Genomic DNA, 17010 nt, shown 5'->3' with positions numbered 1-17010 from the left:
GATTTGCTGCCTCCGTTCCTGGTGTGCAGTGGTTTGCTGTCTCAGGTCCTGGTGTGCAGTGATTTGCTGCTTCAGGTCCTGGTGTGCAGTGATTTGCTGCTTCAGGTCATGGTGTGAAGTGGTTTGCTGCCTCACGTCCTGGTGTGCAGTGATTTGCTGCCTCTGGTCCTGGTGTGCAGTAGTTTCCTGCCTCTGGTCCTGGTGTGCAGTAGTTTCCTGCCTCAGGTCCTGGTGTGCAGTGGTTTGCTGCCTCAGGTCCTGGTGTGCAGTGATTTGCTGCCTCAGGTACTGGTGTGCAGTGATTTGCTGCCTCAGGTCTTGGTGTACAGTGATTTGCTGCCTCAGTTCCTGGTGTGCAGTGGTTTGCAGCCTCAGGTCCTGGCGTGCAGTAGTTTGCTGCCTCAGGTCCTGGTGTGCAGTGGTTTCCTGCCTCAGGTCCTGGAGTGCAGTGATTTGCTGCCTCAGGACCTGGTGTGCAGTGATTTGCTGCCTCATTTCCTGGGGTGCAGTAGTTTGCTGCCTCAGTTCCTGGGGTGCAGTGGTTTGCTGCCACAGGTTCTGGTGTGCAGTAGTTTGCTGCCTCAGTTTCTGGGCTGCAGTGGTTTGCTGCCTCAGGTCCTGGTGTGCAGTGATTTGCTGCCTCAGTTCCTGGTGTGCAATGGTTTGCTGCCTCAGGTCCTGGTGTGCAGTAGTTTGTTGCCTCAGTTCCTGGTGTGCAGTGATTTGCTGCCTCAGATCCTGGTGTGCAGTGATTTGCTGCCTCAGGTCCTGGTGTGCAGTAGTTTGCTGCCTGAGATCCTGGTGTGCAGTGATTTGCTGCCTCAGGTCTTGGTGTGCAGTAGTTTGCTGCCTCAGGTCCTGGTGTGCAGTGGTTTGCTGCCTCAGGTCCTGGTGTGCAGTGATTTGCTGCCTCAGGTCCTGGTGTGCAGTGATTTGCTGCCTCAGGTCCTGGTGTGCAGTGATTTGCTGCCTCAGGTCCTGGTGTGCAGTGATTTGCTGCCTCAGGTCCTGGTGTGCAGTAGTTTGCTGCCTAAGGTCCTGGTGTGCAGTGGTTTGCTGCCTCAGGTCTTGGTGTGCAGTGATTTGCTGCCTCAGTTCCTGGTGTGCAGTGGTTTGCTGCCTCAGTTCCTGGTGTGCAGTAGTTTGCTGCCTCAGATCCTGGTGTGCAGTGGTTTGCTGCCTCAGGTCCTGGTGTGCAGTAGTTTGCTGCCTCAGTTCCTGGTGTGAAGTAGTTTGCTGCCTCAGGTCCTGGTGTGCAGTAGTTTGCTGCCTCAGTTCCTGGTGTGCAGTGGTTTGCTGCCTCAGTTCCTGGTGTGCAGTAGTTTGCTGCCTCAGTTCCTGGTGTGCAGTGATTTGCTGCCTCAGTTCCTGGTGTGCAGTGGTTTGCTGCCTCAGGTCCTGGTGTGCAGTGGTTTGCTGCCTCAGATCCTTGTGTGCAGTAGTTTGCTGCCTCAGTTCCTGGTGTGCAGTAGTTTGCTGCCTCAGGTCCTGGTGTACAGTAGTTTGCTGCTTCAGTTCCTGGTGTGCATTAATTTGCTGCCTCAGGTCCTGGTGTGTAGTGGTTTGCTGCCTCAGATCCTGGTGTGCAGTAGTTTGTTGCCTCAGGTCCTGATGTGCAATGATTTGCTGCCTCAGTTCCTAGTGTGCAGTAGATTGCTGCTTCAGTTCCTGGTGTGCAGTAGATTGCTGCTTCAGTTCCTGGTGTGCAGTGAATTTCTGCCTCAGATCCAGGTGTGCAGTGGTTTGCTGCCTCAGGTCCTGGTGTACAGTAGTTTGCTGCCTCAGGTCCTGGTGGACAGTAGTTTGCTGCCTCAGGTCCTGGTGTGCAGTGGCTTGCTGCCTCAGTTCCTGGTGTGCAGTGGTTTGCTGCCTCAGGTCCTGGTGTGCAGTAGTTTGCTGCCTCAGGTCCTGGTGTACAGTAGTTTGCTGCCTCAGGTCCTGGTGTACAGTAGTTTCCTGCCTCAGGTCCTGGTGTGCAGTAGTTTTCTGCCTCAGTTCCTGGTGTGCAGTAGTTTGCTGCCTCAGTTCCTGGTGTGCAGTAATTTGTTGCCTCATTTCCTGGTGTGCAGTGATTTACTGCCTCAGTTCCTGGTGTGCAGTGGTTTGCTGCCTCAGGTCCTGGTGTGCATTAGTATTCCTGCCTCAGGTCCTGGTGTGCAGTGGTTTGCTGCCTCAGGTCCTGGTGTGCTGTAGTTTGCTTCCTCAGGTCCTGGTGTGCAGTGGTTTGCTGCCTCCGGTCCTGATGTACAGTGGTTTGCTGCCTCAGATCCTGGTGTGCAGTGATTTGCTGCCTCAGGTTCTGGTGTGCAGTGATTTGCTGCCTCAGGTCGTGGTGTGCAGTAGTTTGCTGCCTCAGTTCCTGGAGTGCAGTGGTTTGCTGCCTCAGTTCCTGGAGTGCAGTGGTTTGCTGCCTCAGGTCCTGGTGTGCAGTAGTTTTCCGGCCTCAGGTCCTTGTGTGCAGTGATTTGGTGCCTCAGGTCCTGGTGTGCAGTAGTTTGCTGCCTCAGGTCCTGGTGTGCAGTGGTTTGCTGCCTCAGATCCTGGTGTGCAGTGGTTTGCTGCCTCAGATCCTGGTGTGCAGTGGTTTGCTGCCTCAGATCCTGGTGTGCAGTGATTTGCTGCCTCAGGTCCTGGTGTGCAGTGATTTGCTGCCTCAGGTCCTGGTGTGCAGTGGTTTGCTGCCTCAGGTCCTGGGGTGCAGTGGTTTGCTGCCTCAGGTCCTGGGGTGCAGTGGTTTGCTGCCTCAGGTCCTGGCATGCAGTGATTTGCTGCCTCACGTCCTGGTGTGCAGTGATTTGCTGACTCATTTCCTGGGTTGCATGAGTTTGTTGCCTCAGTTCCTGGGGTGCAGTGGTTTGCTGCCTCAGGTTCTGGTGTGCAGTAGTTTGCTGCCTCAGTTCCTGGGGTGCAGTGGTTTGCTGCCTCAGGTCCTTGTGTGCAGTGATTTGCTGCCTCAGATCCTGGCGTGCAGTGGTTTGCTGCCTCAGATCCTGGCGTGCAGTAGTTTGTTGCCTCAGTTCCTGGTGTGCAGTGGTTTGCTGCCTCAGGTCCTGGTGTGCAGTAGTTTGCTGCCTCAGATCCTGGTGTGCAGTAGTTTGTTGCCTCAGATCCTGGTGTGCAGTGATTTGCTGCCTCTGATCCTGGTGTGCAGTGGTTTGCTGCCTCAGGTCCTGGTGTGCAGTGGTTTGCTGCCTCAGTTCCTTGTGTGCAGTGGTTTGCTGCCTCAGATCCTGGCGTGCAGTGGTTTGCTGCCTCAGGTCCTGGTGTGCAGTAGTTTGTTGCCTCAGTTCCTGGTGTGCAGTGGTTTGCTGCCTCAGATCCTTTCGTGCAGTGGTTTGCTGCCTCAGGTCCTGGTGTGCAGTAGTTTGCTGCCTCAGTTCCTGGTGTGCAGTGGTTTGCTGCCTCAGATCCTGGTGTGCAGTAGTTTGCTGCCTCAGATCCTGGTGTGCAGTAGTTTGTTGCCTCAGATCCTGGTGTGCAGTGATTTGCTGCCTCTGATCCTGGTGTGCAGTGGTTTGCTGCCTCAGGTCCTGGTGTGCAGTGGTTTGCTGCGTCAGGTCCTGGTGTGCAGTGGTTTGCTGCCTCAGTTCCTTGTGTGCAGTGGTTTGCTGCCTCAGATCCTGGCGTGCAGTGGTTTGCTGCCTCAGGTCCTGGTGTGCAGTAGTTTGTTGCCTCAGTTCCTGGTGTGCAGTGGTTTGCTGCCTCAGGTCCTGGTGTGCAGTAGTTTGCTGCCTCAGGTCCTGGTGTGCAACAGTTTGCTGCCACAGTTCCTGGTGTGCAGTAGTTTCCTGCCTCAGGTCCTGGTGTGCAGTAATTTGCTGCCTCAGCTCCTGGTGTGCAGTAGTTTGCTGCCTCAGTTCCTGGTGTGCAGTAATTTGCTGCCTCAATTCCTGGTGTGCAGTGATTTGCTACCTCACGTCCTGGTGTGCAGTAGTTTGCTGCCTCAGATCCTAGTGTGCAGTGGTTTGCTGCTTCAGGTCCTGGTGTGCAGTGGTTTGCTGCCTCAGGTCCTGGTGTGCAGTGGTTTGCTGCCTCAGGTCCTGGTGTAGAGTAGTTTGCTGCCTCAGTTCCTAGTGTGCAGTGGTTTGCTGCCTCAGATCCTGGCGTGCAGTGGTTTGCTGCCTCAGGTCCTGGTGTGCAGTAGTTTGTTGCCTCAGTTCCTGGTGTGCAGTGGTTTGCTGCCTCAGGTCCTGGTGTGCAGTAGTTTGCTGCCTCAGTTCCTGGTGTGCAGTGATTTGCTACCTCACGTCCTGGTGTGCAGTAGTTTGCTGCCTCAGATCCTAGTGTGCAGTGGTTTGCTGCTTCAGGTCCTGGTGTGCAGTGGTTTGGTGCCTCAGGTCCTGGTGTGCAGTGGTTTGCTGCCTCAGGTCCTGGTGTAGAGTAGTTTGCTGCCTCAGTTCCTAGTGTGCAGTGATTTGCTGCCTCAGATCCTGGCTTGCAGTGGTTTGCTGCCTCAGGTCCTGGTGTGCAGTAGTTTTTTGCCTCAGTTCCTGGTGTGCAGTGGTTTGCTGCCTCAGGTCCTGGTGTGCAGTAGTTTGCTGCCTCAGTTCCTGGTGTGCAGTGGTTTGCTGCCTCAGTTCCTGGTGTGCAGTGGTTTGCTGCCTCAGTTCCTGGTGTGCAGTGGTTTGCTGCCTCAGATCCTGGTGTGCAACAGTTTGCTGCCACAGTTCCTGGTGTGCAGTAGTTTGCTGCCTCAGGTCCTGGTGTGCAGTAATTTGCTGCCTCAGTTCCTGGTGTGCAGTAGTTTGCTGCCTCAGTTCCTGGTGTGCAGTAATTTGCTGCCTCATTTCCTGGTGTGCAGTGATTTGCTGCCTCACGTCCTGGTGTGCAGTAGTTTGCTGCCTCAGATCCTAGTGTGCAGTGGTTTGCTGCCTCAGGTCCTGGTGTGCAGTGGTTTGCTGCCTCAGGTCCTGGTGTGCATTGGTTTGCTGCCTCAGGTCCTGGTGTAGAGTAGTTTGCTGCCTCAGTTCCTGGTGTGCAGTGGTTTGCTGCCTCAGATCCTGGCGTGCAGTGGTTTGCTGCCTCAGGTCCTGGTGTGCAGTAGTTTGTTGCCTCAGTTCCTGGTGTGCAGTGGTTTTCTGCCTCAGGTCCTGGTGTGCAGTAGTTTGCTGCCTCAGTTCCTGGTGTGCAGTGGTTTGCTGCCTCAGTTCCTGGTGTGCAGTGGTTTGCTGCCTCAGTTCCTGGTGTGCAGTGGTTTGCTGCCTCAGATCCTGGCGTGCAGTGGTTTGCTGCCTCAGATCCTGGCGTGCAGTAGTTTGTTGCCTCAATTCCTGGTGTGCAGTGGTTTGCTGCCTCAGGTCCTGGTGTGCAGTAGTTTGCTGCCTCAGATCCTGGTGTGCAGTAGTTTGTTGCCTCAGATCCTGGTGTGCAGTGATTTGCTGCCTCTGATCCTGGTGTGCAGTGGTTTGCTGCCTCAGGTCCTGGTGTGCAGTGGTTTGCTGCCTCAGTTCCTTGTGTGCAGTGGTTTGCTGCCTCAGATCCTGGCGTGCAGTGGTTTGCTGCCTCAGGTCCTGGTGTGCAGTAGTTTGTTGCCTCAGTTCCTGGTGTGCAGTGGTTTGCTGCCTCAGATCCTGGCGTGCAGTGGTTTGCTGCCTCAGGTCCTGGTGTGCAGTAGTTTGCTGCCTCAGTTCCTGGTGTGCAGTGGTTTGCTGCCTCAGATCCTGGTGTGCAGTAGTTTGCTGCCTCAGATCCTGGTGTGCAGTAGTTTGTTGCCTCAGATCCTGGTGTGCAGTGATTTGCTGCCTCTGATCCTGGTGTGCAGTGGTTTGCTGCCTCAGGTCCTGGTGTGCAGTGGTTTGCTGCCTCAGGTCCTGGTGTGCAGTGGTTTGCTGCCTCAGTTCCTTGTGTGCAGTGGTTTGCTGTCACAGTTCCTGGTGTGCAGTGGTTTGCTGCCTCAGATCCTGGCGTGCAGTGGTTTGCTGCCTCAGGTCCTGGTGTGCAGTAGTTTGTTGCCTCAGTTCCTGGTGTGCAGTGGTTTGCTGCCTCAGGTCCTGGTGTGCAGTAGTTGGCTGCCTCAGGTCCTGGTGTGCAACAGTTTGCTGCCACAGTTCCTGGTGTGCAGTAGTTTGCTGCCTCAGGTCCTGGTGTGCAGTAATTTGCTGCCTCAGGTCCTGGTGTGCAGTAGTTTGCTGCCTCAGTTCCTGGTGTGCAGTAATTTGCTGCCTCATTTCCTGGTGTGCAGTGATTTGCTACCTCACGTCCTGGTGTGCAGTAGTTTGCTGCCTCAGATCCTAGTGTGCAGTGGTTTGCTGCTTCAGGTCCTGGTGTGCAGTGGTTTGCTGCCTCAGGTCCTGGTGTGCAGTGGTTTGCTGCCTCAGGTCCTGGTGTAGAGTAGTTTGCTGCCTCAGTTCCTAGTGTGCAGTGGTTTGCTGCCTCAGATCCTGGCGTGCAGTGGTTTGCTGCCTCAGGTCCTGGTGTGCAGTAGTTTGTTGCCTCAGTTCCTGGTGTGCAGTGGTTTGCTGCCTCAGGTCCTGGTGTGCAGTAGTTTGCTGCCTCAGTTCCTGGTGTGCAGTGGTTTGCTGCCTCAGTTCCTGGTGTGCAGTGGTTTGCTGCCTCAGTTCCTGATGTGCAGTGGTTTGCTGCCTCAGATCCTGGCGTGCAGTGGTTTGCTGCCTCAGATCCTGGCGTGCAGTAGTTTGTTGCCTCAGTTCCTGGTGTGCAGTGGTTTGCTGCCTCAGTTCCTTGTGTGCAGTGGTTTGCTGCCTCAGTTCCTTGTGTGCAGTGGTTTGCTGCCTCAGATCCTGGCGTGCAGTGGTTTGCTGCCTCAGGTCCTGGTGTGCAGTAGTTTGTTGCCTCAGGTCCTGGTGTACAGTAGTTTGTTGCCTCAGGTCCTATTGTGTGCAGAAGTTTGCTGCCTCAGTTCCTGGTGTGCAGTGGTTTGCTGCCTCAGATCCTGGCGTGCAGTGGTTTGCTGCCTCAGGTCCTGGTGTGCAGTAGTTTGTTGCCTCAGATCCTGGTATACAGTGGTTTGCTGCCTCAGGTCCTGGTGTGCAGTGGTTTGCTGCCTCAGGTCCTGGTGTGCAGTAGTTTGTTGCCTCAGATCCTGGTATACAGTGGTTTGCTGCCTCAGGTCCTGGTGTGCAGTAGTTTGTTGCCTCAGGTCCTGGTGTGCAGTAGTTTGCTGCCTCAGATCCTGGTATACAGTGGTTTGCTGCCTCAGGTCCTGGTGTGCAGTAGTTTGCTGCCTCAGTTCCTGGTGTGCAGTGGTTTGCTGCCTCAGGTCCTGGTGTGCAGTGGTTTGCTGCCTCAGGTCCTGGTGTGCAGTGGTTTGCTGCCTCAGATCCTTGTGTGCAGTTGTTTGCTGCCTCAGTTCCTGGTGTGCAGTAGATTGATGCTTCAGTTCCTGGTGTGCAGTGAATTTCTGCCTCAGATCCAGGTGTGCAGTGGTTTGCTGCCTCAGGTCCTGGTGTGCAGTAGTTTGCTGCCTCAGGTCCTGGTGTACAGTAGTTTGCTGCCTCAGGTCCTGGTGTGCAGTGGCTTGCTGCCTCAGTTACTGGTGTGCAGTGATTTGCTGCCTCAGATCCTGGTGTGCAGTGGTTTGCTGCCTCAGGTCCTGGTGTGCAGTAGTTTGCTGCCTCAGGTCCTGGTGTACAGTAGTTTGCTGCCTCAGGTCCTGGTGTACAGTAGTTTCCTGCCTCAGGTCCTGGTGTGCAGTAGTTTTCTGCCTCAGTTCCTGGTGTGCAGTAGTTTGCTGCCTCAGTTCCTGGTGTGCAGTAATTTGTTGCCTCATTTCCTGGTGTGCAGTGATTTGCTGCCTCAGTTCCTGGTGTGCAGTGGTTTGCTGCCTCAGGTCCTGGTGTGCATTAGTATTCCTGCCTCAGGACCTGGTGTGCAGTGGTTTGCTGCCTCAGGTCCTGGTGTGCTGTAGTTTGCTGCCTCAGGTCCTGGTGTGCAGTGGTTTGCTGCCTCAGGTCCTGATGTACAGTGGTTTGCTGCCTCAGGTCCTGGTGTGCAGTGATTTGCTGCCTCAGGTTCTGGTGTGCAGTGATTTGCTGCCTCAGGTCGTGGTGTGCAGTAGTTTGCTGCCTTAGTTCCTGGTGTGCAGTAGTTTGCTGCCTCAGGTCCTGTTGTGCAGTAGTTTGTTGCCTCAGTTCCTGGTGTGCAGTGATTTGCTGCCTCAGATCCTGGTGTGTAGTGGTTTGCTGCCTAAGGTCCTGGTGTGCAGTTATTTCCTGCCTCAGGTCCTGGTGTGCAGTAGTTTGCTGCCTGAGATCCTGGTGTGCAGTGATTTGCTGCCTGAGATCCTGGTGTGCAGTGATTTGCTGCCTCAGGTACTGGTGTGCAGCAGTTTTCTTCCTCAGGTCCTGGTGTGCAGTGGTTTGCTGCCTCAGGTCCTGGTGTGCAGTGATTTGCTGCCTCAGGTTCTGGTGTGCAGTGATTTGCTGTCTCAGCTCCTGGTGTGCAGTAGTTTGCTGCCACAGGTCCTGGTGTGCAGTAGTTTGCTGCCTCAGGTCCTGGTGTGCATTGGTTTCCTGCCTCAAGTCCTGGTGTGCAGTGATTTGCTGCCTCAGTTCCTGGTTGCAGTGGTTTGCTGCCTCAGGTCCTGGTGTGCAGTAGTTTTCCTGCCTCAGATCCTGGTGTGCAGTGATTTGCTGCCTCAGGTCCTGGTGTGCAGTGATTTGCTGCCTCAGGTCCTGGTGTGCAGTGATTTGCTGCCTCAGGTCCTGGGGTGCAGTGGTTTGCTGCCTCAGGTCCTGGGGTGCAGTGGTTTGCTGCCTCAGGTCCTGGCATGCAGTGATTTGCTGCCTCAGGTCCTGGTGTGTAGTGATTTGCTGACTCATTTCCTGGGTTGCATGAGTTTGTTGCCTCAGTTCCTGGGGTGCAGTGGTTTGCTGCCTCAGGTTCTGGTGTGCAGTAGTTTGCTGCCTCAGTTCCTGGGGTGCAGTGGATTGCTGTCTCAGGTCCTTGTGTGCAGTGATTTGCTGCCTTAGGTCCTGGTGTACACTAATTTGCTGCCTCAGGTCCTGGTTTGCAGTGATTTGCTGCCTCCGTTCCTGGTGTGCAGTGGTTTGCTGTCTCAGGTCCTGGTGTGCAGTAGTTTGCTGCCTCAGGTCCTTGTGTGCAGTGATTTGCTGCCTCAAGTCCTGTTGTGCAATGATTTCCTGCCTCAGGTCCTGGTGTGCAGTGGTTTGCTGCTTCAGGTCCTGGTGTGAAGTGGTTTGCTGCCTCACGTCCTGGTGTGCAGTGATTTGCTGCCTCTGGTCCTGGTGTGCAGTAGTTTCCTGCCTCTGGTCCTGGTGTGCAGTAGTTTCCTGCCTCAGGTCCTGGTGTGCAGTGGTTTGCTGCCTCAGGTCCTGGTGTGCAGTGATTTGCTGCCTCAGGTACTGGTGTGCAGTGATTTGCTGCCTCAGGTCTTGGTGTACAGTGATTTGCTGCCTCAGTTCCTGGTGTGCAGTGGTTTGCTGCCTCAGGTCCTGGTGTGCAGTAGTTTGCTGCCTCAGGTCCTGGTGTGCAGTGGTTTGCTGCCTCAGGTCCTGGAGTGCAGTGATTTGCTGCCTCAGGTCCTGGTGTGCAGTGATTTGCTGCCTCATTTCCTGGGGTGCAGTAGTTTGCTGCCTCAGTTCCTGGGGTGCAGTGGTTTGCTGCCACAGGTTCTGGTGTGCAGTAATTTGCTGCCTCAGTTCCTGGGGTGCAGTGGTTTGCTGCCTCAGGTCCTGGTGTGCAGTGATTTGCTGCCTCAGTTCCTGGTGTGCAATGGTTTGCTGCCTCAGGTCCTGGTGTGCAGTAGTTTGTTGCCTCAGTTCCTGGTGTGCAGTGATTTGCTGCCTCAGATCCTGGTGTGCAGTGATTTGCTGCCTCAGGACCTGGTGTGCAGTAGTTTGCTGCCTCAGATCCTGGTGTGCAGTGATTTGCTGCCTCAGGTCTTGGTGTGCAGTAGTTTGCTGCCTCAGGTCCTGGTGTGCAGTGGTTTGCTGCCTCAGGTCCTGGTGTTCAGTGATTTGCTGCCTCAGGTCCTGGTGTGCAGTAATTTGCTGCCTCAGGTCCTGGTGTGCAGTGATTTGCTGCCTCAGTTCCTGGTGTGCAGTGATTTGCTGCCTCAGGTATTGGTGTGCAGTAGTTTGCTGCTTCAGGTCCTGGTGTGCAGTGGTTTGCTGCCTCAGGTCTTGGTGTGCAGTTATTTGCTGCCTCAGTTCCTGGTGTGCAGTGGTTTGCTGCCTCAGGTCCTGGTGTGCAGTAGTATTCCTGCCTCAGTTCCTGGTGTGCAGTGATTTGCTGCCTCAGATCCTGGTATGCAGTGGTTTGCTGCCTCAGGTACTGGTTTGCAGTGATTTGCTGCCTCATGTCCTGCTGTGCAGTGATTTGCTGCCTCAGGTCCTGGTGTGCAGTAGTTTGCTGCCTCAGATCCTGGTGTGCAGTGGTTTGCTTCCTGAGGTACTGGTGTGCAGTGATTTGCTTCCTCAGGTCCTGGTGTGCAGTAGTTTGCTGCCTCAGGTCCTGGTGTGCAGTAGTTTGCTGCCTCAGATCCTGGTGTGCAGTAGTTAGCTGCCTCAGGTCCTGGTGTGCAGTGATTTGCCGCCTCAGATCCTGGTGTGCAGTGGTTTGTTGCCTCAGACCCTGGTGTGCAGTGATTTGCTGCCTCTGATCCTGGTGTGCAGTGGTTTGCTGCCTCAGGTCCTGGTGTGTAGTGGTTTGCTGCCTCAGTTCCTGGTGTGCAGTGGTTTGCTGCCTCAGTTCCTGGTGTGCAGTGATTTGCTGCCTCAGGTCCTGGTGTGCAGTCGTTTGCAGCCTCAGGTCCTGGTGTGCAGTGGTTTGCTGCCTCAGATCCTGGTGTGCAGTGATTTGCTGCCTCAGTTCCTGGTGTGCAGTGATTGGCTGACACAGGTCCTGATGTGCAGTAGTTTGCTGCCTCAGGTCCTGGTGTGCATTAGTATTCCTGCCTCAGGTCCTGGTGTGCAGTGGTTTGCTGCCTCAGTTCCTGGTGTGCTGTAGTTTGCTGCCTCAGGTCCTGGTGTGCAGTGGTTTGCTGCCTCAGGTCCTGGTGTGCAGTGATTTGCTGTCTCAGGTTCTGGTGTGCAGTGATTTGCTGCCTCAGGTCGTGGTGTGCAGTAGTTTGCTGCCTCAGTTCCTGGTGTGCAGTGGTTTGCTGCCTCAGTTCCTGTTGTGCAGTAGTTTGTTGCCTCAGTTCCTGGTGTGCAGTGATTTGCTGCCTCAGATCCTGGTGTGTAGTGGTTTGCTGCCTAAGGTCCTGGTGTGCAGTTATTTCCTGCCTCAGGTCCTGGTGTGCAGTAGTTTGCTGCCTGAGATCCTGGTGTGCAGTGATTTGCTGCCTGAGATCCTGGTGTGCAGTGATTTGCTGCCTCAGGTACTGGTGTGCAGCAGTTTTCTTCCTCAGGTCCTGGTGTGCAGTGGTTTGCTGCCTCAGGTCCTGGTGTGCAGTGATTTGCTGCCTCAGGTTCTGGTGTGCAGTGATTTGCTGTCTCAGCTCCTGGTGTGCAGTAGTTTGCTGCCACAGGTCCTGGTGTGCAGTAGTTTGCTGCCTCAGGTCCTGGTGTGCATTGGTTTCCTGCCTCAAGTCCTGGTGTGCAGTGATTTGCTGCCTCAGTTCCTGGTTGCAGTGGTTTGTTGCCTCAGGTCCTGGTGTGCAGTAGTTTTCCTGCCTCAGATCCTGGTGTGCAGTGATTTGCTGCCTCAGGTCCTGGTGTGCAGTGATTTGCTGCCTCAGGTCCTGGTGTGCAGCAGTTTGCTGCCTCAGGTCCTGGTGTGCAGTGGTTTGCTGCCTCAGGTCCTGGTGTGCAGTGATTTGCTGCCTCAGGTTCTGGTGTGCAGTGATTTGCTGTCTCAGCTCCTGGTGTGCAGTAGTTTGCTGCCTCAGGTCCTGGTGTGCAGTAGTTTGCTGCCTCAGGTCCTGGTGTGCAGTGGTTTCCTGCCTCAAGTCCTGGTGTGCAGTGATTTGCTGCCTCAGTTCCTGGTTGCAGTGGTTTGCTGCCTCAGGTCCTGGTGTGCAGTAGTTTTCTGGCCTCAGGTCCTTGTGTGCAGTGATTTGGTGCCTCAGGTCCTGGTGTGCAGTAGTTTGCTCCCTCAGGTCCTGGTGTGCAGTGGTTTGCTGCCTCAGATCCTGGTGTGCAGTGGTTTGCTGCCTCAGATCCTGGTGTGCAGTGGTTTGCTGCCTCAGATCCTGGTGTGCAGTGATTTGCTGCCTCAGGTCCTGGTGTGCAGTGATTTGCTGCCTCAGGTCCTGGTGTGCAGTGATTTGCTGCCTCAGGTCCTGGGGTGCAGTGGTTTGCTGCCTCAGTTCCTGGGGTGCAGTGGTTTGCTGCCTCGGGTTCTGGTGTGCAGTAGTTTGCTGCCTCAGTTCCTGGGGTGCAGTGGTTTGCTGTCTCAGGTCCTTGTGTGCAGTGATTTGCTGCCTCAGGTCCTGGTGTACACTAATTTGCTGCCTCAGGTCCTGGTTTGCAGTGATTTGCTGCCTCCGTTCCTGGTGTGCAGTGGTTTGCTGTCTCAGGTCCTGGTGTGCAGTAGTTTGCTGCCTCAGGTCCTTGTGTGCAGTGATTTGCTGCCTCAAGTCCTGTTGTGCAGTGATTTCCTGCCTCAGGTCCTGGTGTGCAGTGGTTTGCTGCTTCAGGTCCTGGTGTGAAGTGGTTTGCTGCCTCACGTCCTGGTGTGCAGTGATTTGCTGCCTCTGGTCCTGGTGTGCAGTAGTTTCCTGCCTCTGGTCCTGGTGTGCAGTAGTTTCCTGCCTCAGGTCCTGGTGTGCAGTGGTTTGCTGCCTCAGGTCCTGGTGTGCAGTGATTTGCTGCCTCAGGTACTGGTGTGCAGTGATTTGCTGCCTCAGGTCTTGGTGTACAGTGATTTGCTGCCTCAGTTCCTGGTGTGCAGTGGTTTGCTGCCTCAGGTCCTGGTGTGCAGTAGTTTGCTGCCTCAGGTCCTGGTGTGCAGTGGTTTGCTGCCTCAGGTCCTGGAGTGCAGTGATTTGCTGCCTCAGGTCCTGGTGTGCAGTGATTTGCTGCCTCATTTCCTGGGGTGCAGTAGTTTGCTGCCTCAGTTCCTGGGGTGCAGTGGTTTGCTGCCACAGGTTCTGGTGTGTAGTAGTTTGCTGCCTCAGTTCCTGGGCTGCAGTGGTTTGCTGCCTCAGGTCCTGGTGTGCAGTGATTTGCTGCCTCAGTTCCTGGTGTGCAATGGTTTGCTGCCTCAGGTCCTGGTGTGTAGTAGTTTGTTGCCTCAGTTCCTGGTGTGCAGTGATTTGCTGCCTCAGATCCTGGTGTGCAGTGATTTGCTGCCTCAGGTCCTGGTGTGCAGTAGTTTGCTGCCTCAGATCCTGGTGTGCAGTGATTTGCTGCCTCAGGTCTTGGTGTGCAGTATTTTGCTGCCTCAGGTCCTGGTGTGCAGTGGTTTGCTGCCTCAGGTCCTGGTGTGCAGTGATTTGCTGCCTCAGGTCCTGGTGTGCAGTGATTTGCTGCCTCAGGTCCTGGTGTGCAGTGATTTGCTGCCTCAGGTCCTGGTGTGCAGTAGTTTGCTGCCTCAGGTCCTGGTGTGCAGTGGTTTGCTGCCTCAGGTCTTGGTGTGCAGTTATTTGCTGCCTCAGTTCCTGGTGTGCAGTGGTTTGCTGCCTCAGGTCCTGGTGTGCAGTAGTATTCCTGCCTCAGTTCCTGGTGTGCAGTGATTTGCTGCCTCAGATCCTGGTATGCAGTGGTTTGCTGCCTCAGGTACTGGTTTGCAGTGATTTGCTGCCTCATGTCCTGGTGTGCAGTGATTTGCTGCCTCAGGTCCTGGTGTGCAGTAGTTTGCTGCCTCAGATCCTGGTGTGCAGTGGTTTGCTTCCTGAGGTACTGGTGTGCAGTGATTTGCTTCCTCAGGTCCTGGTGTGCAGTAGTTTGCTGCCTCAGGTCCTGGTGTGCAGTAGTTTGCTGCCTCAGATCCTGGTGTGCAGTAGTTAGCTGCCTCAGGTCCTGGTGGGCAGTGATTTGCCGCCTCAGATCCTGGTGTGCAGTGGTTTGTTGCCTCAGATCCTGGTGTGCAGTGATTTGCTGCCTCTGATCCTGGTGTGCAGTGGTTTGCTGCCTCAGGTCCTGGTGTGTAGTGGTTTGCTGCCACGGTTCCTGGTGTGCAGTGGTTTGCTGCCTCAGTTCCTGGTGTGCAGTGATTTGCTGCCTTAGGTCCTGGTGTGCTGTCGTTTGCACCCTCAGGTCCTGGTGTGCAGTGGTTTGCTGCCTCAGATCCTGGTGTGCAGTGATTTGCTGCCTCAGTTCCTGGTGTGCAGTGATTGGCTGCCACAGGTCCTGGTGTGCAGTAGTTTGCTGCCTCAGTTCCTGGTGTGAAGTAGATTGCTGCCTCAGGTCCTGGTGTGCAGTAGTTTGCTGCCTCAGTTCCTGGTGTGCAGTGGTTTGCTGCCTCAGATCCTGGTGTGCAGTAGTTTGCTGCCTCAGATCCTGGTATGCAGTAGTTTGTTGCCTCAGATCCTGGTGTGCAGTGATTTGCTGCCTCTGATCCTGGTGTGCAGTGGTTTGCTGCCTCAGGTCCTGGTGTGCAGTGGTTTGCTGCCTCAGGTCCTGGTGTGCAGTGGTTTGCTGCCTCAGTTCCTTGTGTGCAGTGGTTTGCTGCCTCAGTTCCTGGTGTGCAGTGATTTGCTGCCTCAGATCCTGGCGTGCAGTGGTTTGCTGCCTCAGGTCCTGGTGTGCAGTAGTTTGCTGCCTCAGTTTCTGGTGTGCAGTGGTTTGCTGCCTCAGGTCCTGGTGTGCAGTAGTTTGCTGCCTAATTTCCTGGTGTGCAGTGGTTTGCTGCCTCAGATCCTGGTGTGCAGTAGTTTGCTGCCTCAGATCCTGGTGTGCAGTGATTTGCTGCCTCAGGTCCTGGTGTGCAGTGATTTGCTGCCTCAGGTCCTGGTGTGCAGTAGTTTGCTGCCTCAGGTCCTGGTGTGCAGTGGTTTGCTGCCTCAGGTCTTGGTGTGCAGTTATTTGCTGCCTCAGTTCCTGGTGTGCAGTGGTTTGCTGCCTCAGGTCCTGGTGTGCAGTAGTATTCCTGCCTCAGTTCCTGGTGTGCAGTGATTTGCTGCCTCAGATCCTGGTATGCAGTGGTTTGCTGCCTCAGGTACTGGTGTGCAGTGATTTGCTGCTTCATGTCCTGGTGTGCAGTGATTTGCTGCCTCAGGTCCTGGTGTGCAGTAGTTTGCTGCCTCAGATCCTGGTGTGCAGTGGTTTGCTTCCTGAGGTACTGGTGTGCAGTGATTTGCTTCCTCAGGTCCTGGTGTGCAGTAGTTTGCTGCCTCAGGTCCTGGTGTGCAGTAGTTTGCTGCCTCAGATCCTGGTGTGCAGTAGTCAGCTGCCTCAGGTCCTGGTGTGCAGTGATTTGCCGCCTCAGATCCTGGTGTGCAGTGGTTTGTTGCCTCAGATCCTGGTGTGCAGTGATTTGCTGCCTCTGATCCTGGTGTGCAGTGGTTTGCTGCCTCAGGTCCTGGTGTGTAGTGGTTTGCTGCCTCAGTTCCTGGTGTGCAGTGGTTTGCTGCCTCAGTTCCTGGTGTGCAGTGATTTGCTGCCTTAGGTCCTGGTGTGCAGTCGTTTGCAGCCTCAGGTCCTGGTGTGCAGTGGTTTGCTGCCTCAGATCCTGGTGTGCAGTGATTTGCTGCCTCAGTTCCTGGTGTGCAGTGATTGGCTGCCACAGGTCCTGGTGTGCAGTAGTTTGCTACCTCAGTTCCTTGTGTGAAGTAGATTGCTGCCTCAGGTCCTGGTGTGCAGTAGTTTGCTGCCTCAGTTCCTGGTGTGCAGTGGTTTGCTGCCTCAGATCCTGGTGTGCAGTAGTTTGCTGCCTCAGATCCTGGTATGCAGTAGTTTGTTGCCTCAGATCCTGGTGTGCAGTGATTTGCTGCCTCTGATCCTGGTGTGCAGTGGTTTGCTGCCTTAGGTCCTGGTGTGCAGTGGTTTGCTGCCTCAGGTCCTGGTGTGCAGTGGTTTGCTGCCTCAGCTCCTTGTGTGCAGTGGTTTGCTGCCTCAGTTCCTGGTGTGCAGTGGTTTGCTGCCTCAGATCCTGGCGTGCAGTGGTTTTCCGCCTCAGGTCCTGGTGTGCAGTAGTTTGTTGCCTCAGTTTCTGGTGTGCAGTGGTTTGCTGCCTCAGGTCCTGGTGTGCAGTAGTTTGCTGCCTCAGTTCCTGGTGTGCAGTGGTTTGCTGCCTCAGATCCTGGTGTGCAGTAGTTTGCTGCCTCAGATCCTGGTGTGCAGTAGTTTGTTGCCTCAGATCCTGGTGTGCAGTGATTTGCTGCCTCTGATCCTGGTGTGCAGTGGTTTGCTGCCTCAGGTCCTGGTGTGCAGTGGTTTGCTGCCTCAGGTCCTGGTGTGCAGTGGTTTGCTGCCTCAGTTCCTTATGTGCAGTGGTTTGCTGCCTCAGTTCCTGGTGTGCAGTGGTTTGCTGCCTCAGATCCTGGCGTGCAGTGGTTTGCTGCCTCAGATCCTGGTGTGCAGTAGTTTGTTGCCTCAGTTCCTGGTGTGCAGTGGTTTGCTGCCTCAGGTCCTGGTGTGCAGTAGTTTGCTGCCTCAGGTCCTGGTGTACAGTAGTTTGCTGCCTCAGGTCCTGGTGTGCAACAGTTTGCTGTCACAGTTCCTGGTGTGCAGAAGTTTGCTGCCTCAGGTCCTGGTGTGCAGTAATTTGCTGCCTCAGTTCCTGGTGTGCAGTAGTATGCTGCCTCAGTTCCTGTTGTGCAGTAATTTGCTGCCTCATTTCCTGGTGTGCAGTGATTTGCTGCCTCACGTCCTGGTGTGCAGTAGTTTGCTGTCTCAGATCCTAGTGTGCAGTGGTTTGCTGCCTCAGGTCCTGGTGTGCAGTGGTTTGCTGCCTCAGGTCCTGGTGTGCAGTGGTTTGCTGCCTCAGGTCCTGGTGTACAGTAGTTTGCTGCCTCAGTTCCTGGTGTGCAGTGGTTTGCTGCCTCAGATCCTGGCGTGCAGTGGTTTGCTGCCTCAGGTCCTTGTGTGCAGTAGTTTGTTGCCTCAGTTCCTGGTGTGCAGTGGTTTTCTGCCTCAGGTCCTGGTGTGCAGTAGTTTGCTGCCTCAGTTCCTGGTGTGCAGTGGTTTGCTGCCTCAGTTCCTG

Source organism: Phyllobates terribilis, unplaced genomic scaffold, assembly GCF_046119375.1.
Source record: "Phyllobates terribilis strain yellow unplaced genomic scaffold, ASM4611937v1 Scaffold_3__8_contigs__length_932513732, whole genome shotgun sequence".
Taxonomy (NCBI): domain Eukaryota; kingdom Metazoa; phylum Chordata; class Amphibia; order Anura; family Dendrobatidae; genus Phyllobates; species Phyllobates terribilis.
The sequence above is the reverse complement of the archived record's forward strand: the minus strand, read 5'-3'. Positions refer to the sequence as shown.